The 16,099-nt window shown below is 42.3% G+C and overlaps 1 protein-coding gene across 1 annotated transcript in view; it reads left to right on the top strand.

Annotated features, from left to right (window-relative positions):
* DNAAF11 (dynein axonemal assembly factor 11) overlaps positions 1 to 16,099 on the top strand; it is a 1,372,540-nt gene that overhangs the window by 945,561 nt on the left and 410,880 nt on the right. The gene's annotated exons all lie outside the window — the stretch shown is intronic.

Below are 16,099 nucleotides of genomic sequence, written 5' to 3'. Positions count from 1 at the left end.
ATCCTAAATACTGCAGTGTGCGCTACAGGAGTTAGATGTGAAAGTAGGTAGCAAGTTTTACCTGTCTAAAAAGTTAAGTTTTAGTGGAGAGTCACTATTTCTAAAACATCAAGATAGATTGAAAAGGGGTGGTCACTTTTGTATTCTGGTACTATGGAATACAGTAGGATGGCCAATAAATTTAAATAGTTGAAGGGGAGTGATTTCACAAAATGATAATTTTGTACTTACTGACACCAGCCAGTAAAAGCAGAGAGGAAATGCGATATATGGTCAAATTAACATAAGGGGCAGACAACTAGAAAGATAGTGGTATTTAAGAACACAATAGTAACTGGTTGCGTGGGTGGAAAACATTTCTGTCTGACTCACAAGAGACAGAGCTGTGGTCTCTCTTCAAGTTTTAATATGCAGTTAAAAGCAGAATACAAGTAAAACATAGTGTAAAGAAAACAAATCACAGTATACAAAATAGAAAAAGGCAATAAAGTAATGCAAAATACAATAAATAAAAAGCAAACTAACCTTTCCCCCACAGTAAACTGTAGTAGAGTCTGGGTGAGCCTTTCCAGTGTGTGTGTGTGTGTGTGTATATTATATGTAACACAGACACACATTTATTTATATAATGCACTTGCAAATACACATATGCACACATGCAAGTGGGTGTTTAAAAAGAGTCGTCTTGTGAGCCAACTGGCTATCTGCCAGGTGACATAAAGGTTTACACCTAACCTCTTGAGTTTGTCAACAAGGCTAGAGTGGGGTATTGTGTCAAATGCCTTGGCCAGGTGCAGGTAGGCAGTTCAAACCATTTTGCCCTCATCTATTGCTTTGGTGACCTTCTCGAAGAAGTCCACTAGGTTCAGTAGGCGAGAGATGCCTTGGACGAAACACAACTTAGTTGGGTCCAGTGTCTGTAGGTTTCCTATGTCATTATTGATCATTTACATCATAACTCTTTCCTTGGATTTGCATATAAGACTAGTGAGACTTATGGAGCTTCCAGGGGCTGTGGATGACCCACTTTGGACAGAGGGATGACCATTGCTGTTCACCATTCATTAGGCACAAAGTCTGTTTGGAGGCTACATTTTAAATAGCAATCCAGATGGGCCTGATTGATCATGTTTCATGCTGTAGAACACTGTCTGGGCCCAGCAATGTTGTGTTCTTGACCTTACAGAGGGCATTGAGGACTTGTTCCCAAGTGATAACAGGGGGGGTTATATTTGATGATATTTCCTGGAAGGAGATTGAGGGAGAGAGAGGGCCATTGTTAGAGTCGAATTTGTCCATCAAATAGGTTTGCTATATCTTCTGGCTCAGTATATGTGGCTGCATTAACAATGAGCTCTGCACACATTCAAGGCTGCAGACACAGCTAAATAATGCCTTGTGGTTGTCCTTGTTCTGGGAGGCCAAATTTAGCTCAAATTTGGCTTTGGTAGACATTATTTTTTCTCTGAGTAATTTGTTTACTTTGATAGTGCTTTTATCCTGCTTTTATCCTGCTGGGTGGTACACCTCTGAATTTTTGCCATGACATTCTTCTTTCTGTTATAGAGCCTTCTGATGTAATTTCACCACAGTGACTTGTTTTTTTTTGTTAGTTCTGTACTTATTCGTGATGAGTACAGCTGCCTCCGTGCAGCTATTACCATACTTGTATAGAGTTTCTTTCAGCAGTTTTGCAGAGACAGTAGTGTTCTCGGGGTTTATGGGGGATTGAATTTTTGTCATGTTATCACTTAATAGTAGGAAGGTAGTCTTAGAGTAGTTCCTGAATATTCTAGAATTAGCTAGGGTCCTGTTTTTTATTTTTACTTCAAAGGAGAACATTTTGTGGTCTGACCTTTCCAGAGAGGATGTTACATTAGGTGATTTGCATCAGGCTTCCATATTAGTGAGGACAAGATCTGGTGTGTTTATACCCCCTGGTTGGTGTAATGACAATCTGGTCCAGGGAGTTTGTGTTTACAAAATCTAAGAGTCTATGTATCTGCACGTTTGGTGTCATATATGATTCCCAGGTAATACTGGGGTAATTAAAGTCACCCATGAATATGGTATTGGGTTGGATGGTGACTATTTTCAGTAAGCTTAAATACATGTTATGGGTTTCCTGGGTCACAAAGGGGATCCTACAGCTTGCAAGGAAATGGTATGTGATTTTTGCCCATGGTAATTTGAACGTGGAGAGGCTCAAGCGCATCATCCTCTTTGACCAGCCTCGAGGTATATTTATTATGTAAGTCGAGACACATCCACCTTCAGTCCCCGTCTGTGCAGTAACTGGTCTGTATCAGTGGCTTTAAACCATATCTCAGTGGGTGCACAGACATCAGCATTCTTAAGGGTAAAGACAGAGCTTCTAAGCAGTGAAGTTTTTGTTTAGACTCCTAGTATTGAGTTGTAAAACTTGTAGATTTTCTTGCTTTTGATTTGCTATTCCGGATGAACTTTCAGTTTGGCATTGCCTAAAAAAGGCACTATGAGTGAAGATAATGTTTTAGCTAATATTCAGAAGCTTAGAGGGGAGAGGTGCAGAACATCCCTGGCAAAGCAATATGTTCTGTTTACCATCTTTTCCCATGCTGACAAATATTGCACCCCATAGAATGACACCAGCAACTAAGCCAATTATTAAAGTTAGTCATCTTGGAGAAGGGAAAATGCTGCTCAATGCTAAGCTCATACTAGCCTGGGGCACATATTCCAAGAGCTCCATGATGTCTGTCTTCATATAGTGTAGGGAGGTACATCTCATGTCATTTACACATGTCATGGGCTATGAGTGAGTCATACTGGTACTTGTAGTCCAATGAACAGTGCGCATGTGTAACATGATGGCTCCTGTCCCCTGATAAGCAAGTGACTGTGACTTTCTGCTTACCAGGCTTGATGAGAGAGACATCAGTGTGTTTCATGATGGAATCGTCAGTGACTAGAATGTTGGATTATGTGGTGGCTTGCGTTATGGCTTAGAAGTAGAGGCTCCATGAGATGTGGCTGTATTTGCTGATATGGGTGTTGTTTTGAAACAGTGTGTTTGGGGTTGCTGAGGGGGTTTGTTATGTGTACTTTGTCTGGGAGGTCTTTGGGGTTTAGGTTGGTTATATTTAAAGTGCCTCAGCAGATGTGGATCTATGTGTTTGCTTTGAATTGTGTGTGTTGTACCACTGACAACTTACTGATATTGGGAGTGTTTTTATGTGAGAGCTTTGCCTCCAGTGACATTGTGTAAATGCATCATCCGCATACCATATCAGTTTGTTTGAGAATTAACAGTCTGTTAGTAAACATGAGGCAATTTCTATATTACTTCAGGAACTCCATATACACAAAGATGGTAACGGAGGTAGTGGCAAAGTTCATATCAATGGCAACAGATCCATTTTTTATTGATTAGACAGTTGGAGACATTTTATTTGTTTTGTTGTGTTTGCTCATTTTATTTTAATTGTAAACAGTTTTTGCAAAGGACTGTGATAACTATGATTTTTGTTCTGTAACAAGTTTGTGCCTGAGTAAATATTCAATGTTAAGTTGTCAATCTCGCCTTCATTCTTGCTTGATGGGTTCGGAGCCGATCCTCGGCTCCGACTCGGCACTTGCTTTAGCTCGAGAACTCCTTTTACCAGCTCGAGGCAGCCCCATATCCCATGATGCAAGGCAGGAAGTACCCAGATCTCGTTTGCCGCTTGGGAGGTCTTCTTTACCAGCTCCTGGTAAGTAGTTCACATTTGTGATATTTCAAGCCCCTTTTAGTTTAAAACTAATTTTTTGATAGTTTAATTTTAATTCTACCCTTTTTCTGACAGAAATCCCTGTCTCTTTTAATTTTTTGGTAGTCAATTTTCCCTATCCCATCCCCCCCCTGTTAGGGTGTGTGTGTGTTGGTGTTTTTTATAAAATACCTCTTGGTATTTGTTTTAATTTAATTTTGACTGGTGTGTCTGTGTCTGTTGTGTTTAGGCACCATGTCTAAGGAGAGGGTTTCAGGTTTTAAGAAGTGTGACTCGTGCTGTCAGAAGATGTCTCTGACAGACGGTCACATTTCTTGCCTGTACTGTTTGGGCCCTCTTCACCTGCAGGACTCCTGTGCTATTTGTCACTCCTTCAGCCAGAGAGTCCTGCAGGAGAGACGCAACAAGTTGATTCTCAGGGGTCTTCTTAAGCCGGAGGGCTCTCCGGCTAAGTCGGCTCCACAAAAATCAACTAAATCTGCCAAGGCCCAGGCTTCTGTTTCTAAGCCTGCGGCCTCGGCTCCGACTCGTATTGAGTCGAGATCGGCTCCGGCTGGAGCCGATTCTGGATCCACAAACTTTTCGGCGCCGATGGCTATCGGTGCCGAATCTGTTTTGACCACTTCGATGTCGGCTCCGACACCCATGTGGCGCAGGCATCGGTGTCGGCTCCGATCGGCTCCGACACCGTTACTTTGGTGGCTGTATCGGCTCCGGCTGGAGCCGATACATCGAGACGTTCTGTCGGCTCCGAGAAGTCGGTGCCGACAGGATCAGTAGTATCGGCTCCGATGGCCCATTCCAGGAAGAGGTCGAGGTCTCCTTCCTTGGTGCCGCTACTTTTCGCCCGCCTCTTCTATCGAACGGAGCCACCGGAGCCGATCTTCAAGGTCATCCAGGTTGTCAGATCATGACCTAGAGAGAGTGGTCAGTAGATTACTCAAGTCACAGGTACTGGCCCAAATGTTACACAGTCCGTCTCAGCGGACGACTGTTGGTCCACACCCCGTTACAGTTCCTCCTTCAACTCTACCCCAGAGCTTGGAGTTGGAGTCTTCGGGCATGGTTACTGCTACGGCTGGAGGACGGATACCCCTTCTGTTCCTTCAGCCCTACTCTTATCTCCTCTTCCTTAGAAGGATTCGTGGTCGGGCTTCCATGGTCTCCTCCGAGGGGTGAGTGGCATCGGACCCTTGTCCGAGCCCGCTCTTCCCTTGGAGCCTCGGCCTTGGTGAGCTCGGCTCCGACATCTGCCTCGGAGACTTCCTTCGGTGGTTCCTGGAGTTCCTAGCTCTTGGAGCGGGTTCTCTCGGACCTGCCTGGGAGGGGAGCATTCGAGGTGATGAAGAGTGTACTGGCCACTGGTATCAGTCAGCAGTCTGTTCCCGTAGCTCCTCCCTCTATGGTACCTGTTGACATCTCTGCCACTTCTCTTGCTACAGGACCCAGAGATCCTCCGCCTCAGGTTTCCCCATTGGGAATTTCCCCTCTTCCGAGGATTCTCCTGATGTTTCGGGAGATCCTCCTAGGAAGAGGACTTGTAAGAGGAAGCATGTAGACTCCCCCGAGTCTGTCACTTCGGATACTGACTTTGATGAGTCAGAGGGATCCCTAGATCCCCTCTGAGGATGTCTCCTTTTCAGACATCCTAGAACTTCTCAAACAGAGGGGAAACTGGCCCACCAACAATCCCTCTGAGGATGAGTCAGTATACCTAGAGGCGTTTGGATCTCGGCCCTCCACCTCCTGGGTGTCTCCGCCGTTCGACCCCTTATGCAGGTTATTGCACGAAGGCGTGGACAGCTCCTGACTCTGTAGAGCCAGTCCCTAGGAGGCCTTCTAAATTTATCACTGCCCCTAGTGACAAACAATTCCTAACCAAGGGTGTCCCGCTGATGCCATGGTGGTGGCTGCGCCACCAAAAGGAACTTGCAGATCCTTCCGTGCCGTCCATCCTCCTAATAAGGACTCTAGGACCATGGATAGGTACGCAAGCGGATGTTTTCCTCAGCGACCTTTGCTATGCTCGCTGAATTATCTTTGTCACTTCACCAGACTCCAGAGAGATATCCTGAAGGAGCTGGGAGAAGTAGTTCAGGATCCTACAGCTGCAGGGGCTCAAGAAAAGATTGCTTCGCAGCTAGGAACCCTCAATTCCATTGCTAACTCCTCCATGCGGCTAATATCTTATGCTGCGGATGGAGCGAGTAGAGCCGCAGGCACAGGTGTGGCTCTTAGACGCCAAGCCTGGATGCGGCTATGTGATTTTGCGGATCCCTTTAAGGCGTCCTTCACAAATTCTCCCTTTGATGGGTCAGCTTTGTTTGGCCCTCAGGTGAAGGAGACCTTGACCAGGTGTGAGCAGGACGGCAAGACTCTTTCTGCTGTTGGAGTCCGTTTTCCACCCCTTCTAGGCCTTATCCCAAAGGACAGAAGGGTGGGAAGATGTGGTTCCGTAAATCCCAAGGAGTCATGCCGGATTCACGTGGTCAGTTTACCCTTAGAGGCAGAGGGGTAACAACAACAGACGCCGCTCTAGAGGCAGAGGGGGTCCAAGAACCAGGGAAACAGGGAGCCTCTCTCTGATAAGCCCTTTCAGCATCCCTGAGGTGTTGCCCGGCTGTCCCTCCTTGGAGGCAGTCGGGGGAAGATTATCACTGTACCCAGAAGCCTGGCATTCCCTCACTCAAGACAGATGGGTACAGTCGATCATATCCAAGGGTTACATAATTCCTTTCGAGGAAAGTCCCTTCCCTCAAGTTCCCTTCCAGATGTACCACCCGGTCTAAGGGACATTGCAGAGTTAGAAATCACAAAACTACTGCAAAAAAGAGCCATTCAGCCAGTTACAATAGACCATTCAGAGCCCGGAATCTACTCAAGGTTCTTTTTGGTCCCCAAAAAGACGGGAGACTGGAGACCAATATTGGATCTCAGCAGACTCAACAAGTCTGTCAGGAAGACAAGATTCGAATGGTCACTCTTCAGTCAATTCTGCCCTTCTTACAGAAGGACAACTGGATGTGCTCAATAGATCTTCAGGATGCGTACTATCACATCAAAATTCACAGACGCTCCAGGAGGTTTCTCCGCTTCCGGCTGGGGTCCAGTCATTTCCAGTTCAGAGCCCTGCCCTTTGGTCTCACTACAGCCCCAGAGTGTTCACCAAATGCATGGCAGTGGTCACGGCTCACCTGAGACGTCAAGGATTCCAGGTGTTTCCGTATCTAGACGACTGGCTCCTGTCAGCCACCACCAGGCATCAGCTTATACAAGCCAGGGATTACACAATAGACCTTTGTTCTCATTTGGGCATCTCAGTCAACTTCAAAAGTCATCCTTATCGCCCTGCCAGTCTATTACCTTCATAGGCGCAAACTTAAACACTGTTCGGATGTCAGCTACCCTTACAGAACAAAGAGTTTCAGACATTCAGACTCATGTCAGGATCATTCTGGCCAGCAAGAAAGTACAGGCCAGAATGGTTCTAAAGGTATTAGGTCTCATGGCTGCGGCCATTACTCTTCTTCCCTGGCTCGATTCTACATGCGCCTCCTTCAGTGGATGCTGTTCACGCAGTGGTCATACCAGCAACTTCCCAATGCGTCACCAGATTCTGGTGACACAAACATGCAAAGAACATCTTGCTTGGTGGATCACATCGCCTCAGGTTCACCAAGGCAGGTGCTTTGTACCTCCGTCCCGATAGCCACAGTCACCACGGATGCCTCCCTGATCGGGTGGGGGTCATTATCAGGGCAGGATGGTTCATGGGACGTGGCAACCGCTCGAGTACCATCTGCACATAAATGTCCTGGAGATGAGAGCAGTGCTTTTAACGTTGCAAGCCCTCAACGACTTTCTTCCCGTAGGGACAATTGCAGTCCACACAGACAACATGTCTGTAGTTTGGTATATCAACAAACAGGGCGGAACCAAGTCCTACCCCTTGTGTCGAGAAGCGCTCAGACTTTGGCAATGGGCGATCTCCTCTCATCGGTTTCTGGTAGCAACGCATATCCCTGGGAAAACCAACATTATAGTGGACAGATTGAGCAGAGCTATTCTCATGCCTCACGAGTGGTCTCTCAAGCAATCCATAGCGGAAGAGATTTTTCTGGAATGGGGTCGTCCATGTTGCGATCTTTTGCTACTCCCCAAAACAGCAAATGTCCAGACTTCTTCAGCCTCTTCCCTCTATCAGGCCATCCCCAGAGACGCTCTGACCCAGGATTGGCCCCAGGGACTTCTTTATGCCTTCCTCCATTTCCTCTGATCCCTCAGGTGATCCAGAAAGCTACCGCTTTGAGAGCCAAATTGATTCTCATTGCCCCTTACTGGCCTCGACAAGTTTGGTTCCGTTCCTCCATCATCACCTTTTGGTGCAGCCGTGGCATCTGGACCCAGTGCCAGATCTACTGATTCACCAATCCGGTCAGCTGCACCGGTCAATCCCTTCTCTCAACCTCACAGCATGGTTGCTCCACTTCCTTCCTTAGCCAGGCTTCCTTTGATCTCTAACCCAGTTAGAGATATCATAGTAGCTTCACTAAAATCCTCTACCAGGAGGATTTACACAAGCAAATGGAAATGTTTCTCTTATTGGGCTAAGGCCCAAAATATTGATCCTTTTACTGCCCCTGTTCAGGCAGTTCTGGACTTCTTAGCAGAGATTTTTCATGCAGGCTCCTCTTCTTCCACAGTCAGAGTTCAGTTGGCTGCTATTTCTAATTTTCATGTCGGGATAGCAGATCATAATATTATGTCCCATAGGCTCTGCAGGGCCTTTTGAAAGGAATTTTCCTACTAAAGCCTCCAATCAGGAATCCTCCTCCTCAGTGGGATCTAAATTTAGTGCTGACATCCTTGATTCTTCCCCCCTTCGAGCCAGCTGTTTCTTGTTCCCTAAAATATCTTTCTTGGAAAACGTTATTCCTAGTGGCTATTACATCTGCCAGGAGGGTGTCTGAACTTCATGCTCTTTCGGTTCGACTACCCTATTTGATTTTTCACAAAGACAGAGTATCTTTGAGAACTAATCCATCCTTTTTACCTAAGGTCGCTTCAAAAACAATCTGAATCAATCCATTGATCTCCGTGTATTTTTCCTAACTATTCAGATAGAGCTGAACAAAAGCTACATTATCTTGACGCCCACCGTCAGCTTAGATATTATTTGGACAGAACAAAAAATTTAGAAAATCTGATCAACTTTTTGTTTCCTATGGATAATAAAAAGGCCTTCCTGTTTCTAAAGTGACTTTGTCCAGATGGCTTTCTTCGGTCATCACTGAAATTTATACGATCAGGGAAAACAGCTGTGCTCAAAACCTAAAGCACATTCAACTAGGAGTTTAGCTACTTCTACAGCCTTCAAGCTAGACTGCCTTTGGACACTATTTGTGCAGCGCCACTTGGGCCACTCCTCACACTTTTGTTTCCCATTACAAATTGGACTTGGCCTCCAGGGACAGGGCCAGTTTTGGCTCTACACTCCTCAAGAGTCTGTTCCATTGGGCCACCCAGGATAGAGGTGCTAGGACGCGGTCCCATCAAGCAAGAATGAAGGCGAGATTGACAACTTAACATTAAGAAGTTATGTACCTACCATAACGCTCCATGTTAGTTGTCTTCTCGCCTTCTTTCTTGCACCCTCCCTCCTTCCCCTGGCCTGGACAGACCTTGTATAAGAAACTATTATGCTAAAGACCATTCAGACCTGGTCCTTTTTCCATCTGTAAGTTTCTTCTTCCTTTGGGAAGTATTTTATGCTTGGTGTTATTGCCCTTTGTCAACAAACGAGATCTGGGTACTTCCTGCCTTGCATCATGGGATATGGGGCTGCCTCGAGCTGGTAAAAGGAGTTCTCGAGCTAAAGCAAGTGCCGAGTCGGAGCCGAGGATCGGCTCCGAACCCATCAAGCAAGAAAGAAGGCGAGAGAAGACAACTAACATGGAACGTTATGGTAGGTACATAACTTCTTATTTTCAAATCATATGTGCTCTCTGCTTGTACCTATATTGGTCTTGTGTAACACTTTTGAGAAAAGATATATTGTCTTCTACTCTTATCTTGGACTTTGTGAACTACTTTAGCCAATGAAATGCTTTCTGTCAAGATATTTTTACTCTATACTATAAGATCGAGAGGTATGCCTTCAATTATAACTGAAATGTCATGAAATCACAAGAACTTAATGACTTTTACTGCATGTCTATATATATATATATATATATATATATGTATATATATATATATATATATATGTATATATATATATATATATATATATATATATATATATGTATATATATATATATATATGTATATATGTATATATATATATATATATATATATATGTGTATATATATATATATGTATATATATATATATATATATATATGTATATATATATATATATATACCCTCCACAATACCATTTTTGAGTATGTGAATATTCGCTCATGTGAGCGTTCGATATTCATGGGTGTGTGAAAAAGATGAATGGTTATAGAGGGGGGGGCTATATATTGCAAGGTAGTGATACTGGATTTTAATATGGAGAAGCTGAAGTGAATTGTCCTGTTTAACAAGCCTTGTGGTATATTTATTTTTTATGTAAATCGAGACACCTCCACCTTTAGTCCCTGTCTGTGTGGTAGCTCCTTCAGTGCTGACTAATTTGCACCCCCTTAGAATGACACCAGAGACTAAGTCAATTATTAAAGTCAGTCATATTCTGTTCATGTTGGGGCATCATCCTTGAAGAAGATAAAATGTTGCTCAGTGCTAGGCTCATACCAGCCTGGGACACCTATTCCAAGAGCTCCACAATGTCTCTCTCCATATAGTCCAGGGATGCACATCTCAGGTCATTTGCACCCACATACACTGTGACTGAGTCATGCTGGTGCTTGTGGTCCAATGACCTGATTGCATATGTAATGTGGTAGATCCTGGCCCCTGATATCAACCGACCAGGACATTCTCCTTACTCCGTAAAAGGGACATTAGTGTGTCTCAGAATGGAGTCTCCATTGGCTAGAATTTTGGATTCTGTGGTGACTTGCCTTATGGGCTTAGAAATAGAGGCTCCATGAGATGTGGCTGTATGTGTTGATGTGGGTGTTTTAAAAGAGTACATTCAGGATTGCTCAGGGAATTTATGTGTTCTTCATCTAGGAGGTGTTTTGGGTTTAGGTATGTTGCATTTAAGTGCCTCAGAATATGTGAGTCTATGTGTTTGCTCTGACTTTTGTGTGATGGATGCAGCATGTATACTACTGACAACCATGTTAACATTAGAAGTAATTTTATGTGAGGGTTTTGCCTCCAGTGACATTGTGTAAATACAGGTTTCATATACCTTATCTGTATATTTGAGAATTTACTGGTTGTCAGAAAACATGAGACCTTTTCTACTTTGCATCAGGATTCCCGTTTCAATCAAGCTGGTAATGGAGATGTTGAGTGTTGTTGTCTTTCGGCTTTTCCCGGTTAGGGGGTGCCACAGTGGAACTCCAGTCCGCTAATGATTGGCAGTAGATTTTGACGAATGCCGAGGTGCCAACTCGACGTTCAGCCTTCAATTAAGGCATGGCCATTTACGCATGTCTTTCGAACACCCACCCAACAGCAGGGAGGACATGCAGACTCCACGCATAAGGTACTCCCCACACCCCAGCCGAGAATCAAACGGGAGAACCTCTTGCTGTGCGGCAACAACGCTACCGCTGCACCACCATGGTACTCACTTTTAATTGTAAGCATTCTTTTGCAAAAGACTGTAATAACCATTATTTTTTGCTGTGTAAGAAGTTGGAGCCTGAAAAAAAGGGTAAAAAGTGTCCCACTCCTCTAATGTGGTAAATAACTACATATGTGTTAACACAATCTGCATGCTTTTAACTTTTAACTTGGAATTGTGGACAAAGAAAAATAATTGGGGAAAAACTTCCATATTAGGTACTCCTACTAATGCTATTAATTCAAAGTAATTTCTAAATTTAGAAAGGATGGAACAAAAGTTTGAGAACAAATTAGATGTAATCCTCCAAATTCAACAGACCTTAGAGGTACTTGCATGTATGTGTATTGGACCTTTATGGTTAGACCTGAAAATTGATTACTTTTTGTTTTCAAGAAATTAAATAAATATGTATATGCATGCATACATACATACATAAATAAATTAAATATTTAGCAGTGAGGCTTCAATAACAAGATGGAGGAGAGTTACAAATGGTTTTCAGTAGCTTCACAGAAACCATACCTCCCAACCATACCGAATTTCTCGGTTTTTACCGAGTTTTGGGGTCCAAATGAAGGGGTGTCACGATTCCCGAGTGGCACCCCTTCATTTCTGATTTTTCCTTTTGTTTTTTAAATTTTCGCGCTGTCGGCGATAATATCATCACATGCGCGATGACGTCAGCACCGCCAGGGCTACCAGCCAGTCGGAATTGAGCTGAAGAAGTCATTTCCACCTGGCCGCAAATGTAAGCGGGAATAGGAACAGCTTAGCTGAGCTCTGAGCATTATTATGGTTTAAATGCAAGCGAGAAAGCTGGGAACAGAATATGCCAAGCACAAGCAGGAACAAGGGACAACTCAGCGAGCGTTATAAATTATGTCTGATCTGAGAGCGGGAAGAATGAAGAACTTATTTATGTGGGCAGGGGAACGACTGGCTGGCTTCTTGAAGTAAGGTAATTCAATTGCTGTGTGTGTGTGAGGGTTTATTTCCAGTATGCAAGTCAATTTAAATTGTCAACATCTATGAAATAAGCCCTGACATAGTCATTAAAAGTGTGGGGATTCATAGTAAAATAACAAATAATGAAACTTGGATTCCTAACAGACTACAAGTCATCTGTTATGGAAAACAATGCAGGGCTATGATTTGTAGTAGCTTTACAAGTGAATAAACATTTTATAAAAAAATTAAAATGGAATTAAATACTTATACTTGCTCAGCTGACCTATGATACTTGAGACATGCGATCTAAGCTGTGTCTCAGAATATAGCCACCTTTTTCTTTTTAGAAAGGAACTCTCTGATGTGTAATATAAGACGATGATCATTTTACATACGAGTGTCCTGTGAATTACAGTGAAAATGAATTCAGCCTTTTCTTGACACATGTTTCCATTGTAGGATGCATATTTAATAATGAAACTAATTATTTAATGTGGCAGCATGCTGTAAGAATGTGATAAGAGGATCTAATGTGTTGCAAGAATGAAAAGGCATCTTCCAAGCTATATCACTAAAACCTGTACTTTGTGTTACTGGCATCAGAACTGCTTTTAACTGGGAAAAAAATATTGCCCTCTTGCAGAGAATTGGTACATGTAGCTCCAGATGAAGTTTCCAGTTTTAGATTTATTTAATATTATGGTGTCATTATTTAAATGTAATACAATGTATATGTCCATACACATAATTGTGTAGTCTTAATTTGAGCATTACATATTATATAGTAAATACATTAAAGATCTATATGCCAGCATGGAGAATGAGCCCATACATTTTCAAAATGCTGAGCATTTATGAAACAAAATAAATTAAAAAAAAAAATGCTACAGAGAAACTAGTGCTTCAGTATCATTTCTATCTGTTCATTTAAATTCATTGTGCTCTGATCAGCTTTGTGAAAATCTCAGGAACTTCAAAAAATGTTGTCTTTTCAAAAATGAATACTATATTGTTATGATTTTCTATAGACTCATTTATTTCATTGAAGCTGAGAAAATTGTTTCAAGTAGAATGTGATTTCTTCTCCTTTAGGACAGATAGGTGGACAGGCTGCAGCTGTATTTGTAGTATGTCATTGCTGAGACAAGTTGAGGTAGAAAACACCCAGTCTACTAGCAGGTTTTATTCAAGCCATGACATAACTTACTAAGCTGATACATGGACTGACAACTGACTTTGTATTCCCTAGGTTTTGTGTTCTAAGAGTTGAGAGCTATAGTGAGAACTAAATTTGTATTTCACCATTATTGGCTTTGTTTGTAGAGTTTTTTGTGCTAAGAGGTTGACAGCTGTGGCGAGAAGAGAAATGAATTCACTAAATGATAGCCAATAAGTTTCAGTCTTCCCATTTTCAAGAAGCTGCTGATTTAGCATAGTGGTATGATGTTTTGACTTTAGTGCATAGGGTCCTGAGTTCAAAACTTGCCAGTGAAATGCATGGTGGTAACACAACTTTTTATTCAAGCAACTTTACAAAATTATACAAGCAATGTTTGAAATGTGTCCCTGGTAAGTCCCTAGCCACCACTACTTGTGAGATTTGCCCATGTTTTTTGTGCTAAGAGTTGAGTGCTATGGTGAGAAGTGAGAAATGAAGTCACTAAATCATAGCCATTAAGTTTCAGTCTTCCTATTTTTCTGGAAGCTGCTGATTTGGTATAGTGGTATGTTCTGACTGTAGTGCGTAGGGTCCTGGGTTCAACATTTGCCAGTGAAATACAGCGTGGTGACACAGCATTTTATTCTAGCAACTTTACAAAATTATACAAGCAATGTTTAAAATGAGTCCCTGGTTTTTGACCTTTTATTCCCCCCCAAAAAAAAATGAAATTGAAAATAAGTGTGAGACGCTGTGCAAGATGCCTATGGCTTACACTACTCTCATTCTATTTGTAGTGTGGGTGTGGAAGTAGACTTTTATGATGGAAATGTTCTGAAATGGGCAGTTGTCATTATTGGTCCATGTATTTTGTTTCATTGCCTACAGTACAGCCTACTGGAAAAATGTTCAAACCATAAATTTAAAATGCACTCTGTCTAGCAAGTGTGTTGTATTATACAAGGAATATAATAAAGTCAGGAAGGTGTATCAAAGAAAAGAACACATGCATGTTTCTTGTTTTGTGTGCAAGGGGTCAATGATTTGAAAACAGCCCAAAGGCAAATCTTTATCCACCAGTGGCCGGCCAGATGCATTTTCTTTGGATGTGGTGTGGGTTTCAGTGCTGTTTCAATGAATGTGAATTTCATGGGCAGAGAAGTTTTAATGCCAAGACTATTTTCATTGTGAGACAGGATTGTTTTGTTTAGCAGATGTCTGTTAGTGTTTCTGCATTGTTGTGCTGCAAAATGTAAAAATAAAATCCAAATAATCATTGTAGAAGTAAAGCAGTATGCACACATTAGTGTTTATGGTAAATGGGGCGAAATAGCCAGGTAATGGAACACTGGGATGGCTGCAGGGAGACTCTGGTGCCATATTTTGGTTGTCTGTTCTTCAGTTTGCGTTTGAAAGTTGGTATCCCATAATTCCATTGGAGTGGGTGGGGTTACGTAATTATGTATGCAAATTAGATTTTAATCAGCATACAGATTTGTACCTATTTTTCATGGGCCTTGTCCAGATTTTTGACAATTCCAGGTTGAGAGGTATGACAGAAACCCATCTGTGAATCCTCCCTCCCCCAATCTGGCTGTGGCTTTTGTGTTGTATCTACTGCTGATGGCAGATAAAGGCTAAAATGATGTGTTAATAGCTTGTTTTTGTTTTGTACAGGGACCAATTTGCACACATTTAAAGATAATCACTTGTGACTGTTCTTCTGTCACATTTAATTAGATTGCTTGCTAAAGCTTAGCCCTATGCTTAGACAAATTTGTGTATGCATATGTGAGCAAATGATTTAAACCTAAACTGGCTGAAAAAAATGTATTATGAACTACAGTAAACCTAACTAATACATTTTCTATTATTTATTTATTTTTATTTTATGTTAATCAGGCAGTACATAACATACGTAGACTCCTATTAATAGTTCTATCTGTTGATACACATAACAATGTTAGAAAAATGAAACTTTAAGGTGCTTCCTTACTAAAGGGAAGCACATTCCTAATTGGTCTCCTACATTTTCCTATATTCCATTATAACACATTTTGGTTGTTATATGTATTCCTGGATTGCAAAATGTTTTTGTTTCACAGCTTTCTGAGGAAAACAATTTCATGCATTTTCAACTCACTGTAGAAAACCCAGATAGGATCATAATAACTTACTAACTAATGGCCAAAGAACCTTTGAACCACATGCTCCAGGGACCTAAGCCTTGTCATCACAATAAACAGAACATGCTGGAGGTATAGATTCCTGTCCCAGAGACTTCCCATACTCTGGAACAAGCTACCCATTCATGTCAAGTAAAGCTCCTCATTAGCCCTCCTTAAGAAAAATCTTGACAACCGGATGGGAAATAGAAGATTCACCCCGGGGATCACTTCTGCTGCACTGCTTAACAGGGACACAGGAAAATAATTTTCTTGAGTGGTGAAAGCCAGGAAACCTTTTTAGCTAGGATTATATAGGCCCCAGGG

The sequence above is a fragment of the Protopterus annectens genome, chromosome 3.part1, assembly GCF_019279795.1.
Source record: "Protopterus annectens isolate FY-2018-M chromosome 3.part1, PAN1.0, whole genome shotgun sequence".
Taxonomy (NCBI): domain Eukaryota; kingdom Metazoa; phylum Chordata; order Ceratodontiformes; family Protopteridae; genus Protopterus; species Protopterus annectens.
This window is presented reverse-complemented; position numbering and strand designations above follow the sequence as displayed.